This window comes from Oncorhynchus nerka, linkage group LG13, assembly GCF_034236695.1.
Source record: "Oncorhynchus nerka isolate Pitt River linkage group LG13, Oner_Uvic_2.0, whole genome shotgun sequence".
NCBI lineage: Eukaryota > Metazoa > Chordata > Actinopteri > Salmoniformes > Salmonidae > Oncorhynchus > Oncorhynchus nerka.
Window position 1 is genome coordinate 23,921,748 of NC_088408.1, and position 1,241 is coordinate 23,922,988.

Below are 1,241 nucleotides of genomic sequence, written 5' to 3' on the forward strand. Positions count from 1 at the left end.
TTTATTGAAAATCTGTGAACTCGAGTTGTGTGTGTGTGTGTGTGTGTGCGCGCGCATCCACGCGTGTGTGTTCAAGTTCTTGAGAGCTTCCCCTTACAAAAATGTACCATGGTAGTACAATGAAAAAACTACCACGGTACTATCATGTTTTTTTGGTCACTACCATGGCAGGAAAATACCATGGTACTGTTGCAATACCCATGGTATTTTCCTGCCATGGTAGTAACCAAAAAACTATGATAGTACCGTGGTAGTTTTTTCATTGTATTACTATGGCAGGAAAATACAATGGAATTTGTACCAGGACCATGGTGTTTTCCCTCCATGGTAGTGACCAAAAAGACATGGTATTTTTTTTCCATTGTACTAGCTACCATGGTACCAAAATGAACCATGGTAGTACAATGAAAAAAAACAGCATGGTTTTGTACTAGCAGCATGTAGTGAAACCACACATGGTCTAGTAGTGTTGTTTACCCTCTTAAACCTCGGGACCTGGATAGGGTATGGTGAGAAGAATGAAGGGAGTTTGAAACCTTAAAAGATTTAAAATAGTGTATCTGCTGCTTCTCACTTCAATACAGTTTTCAGTTGGCTCTCTCTCTCATTCATTCAACGGACTTGGCTACTCTCATACAATTCCCAATAGCCAAAATACGAAAAAACGAATTGTAAAAAGGTATTAACTATCATCTTATCTCATATACATTTTCATCATGTATTTCTAAACATAATCCTAAAAACAGCAAGTTGTCGCCATGACAACGACAGGCTAGCTTGACTGGAGCAAACTTTAGCCGACGTTAGCTTCTATACTAGGGTGACCAGACGTCCCAAGGAAATGTTCCCGTTTTTAACTGTGCGTTAAAAACAGACTGCAAAGTGAAATAATATTTTACGTGGCAAGAAAGACCGGGCTGCAGAGCCTATCGGTTTACGTCTCAATCGCGTTGTGCTTGTTTTGTCCAGCAGAGGGGGCTGCTCGCTTACAGCAGCTTTACTCACTCTTCTACTAACTACTTACTCGCGATAGTTTTAGAGAAAACTGCTGTGGAAAACTCGGCCAGAAGCTAGTAAGTGTCAAGTGAATCCACAACATCACCACATACAAACAAAGTTACACTCGTTTGAGATACGAGCTAATGATGTAATAATGTCACAATTTATTATATAGATAGATGCTCTGCTTTATAAGGTTTTAAATAGGTTATGGAAGCTAACATTAGCTATGTCGACTAAGT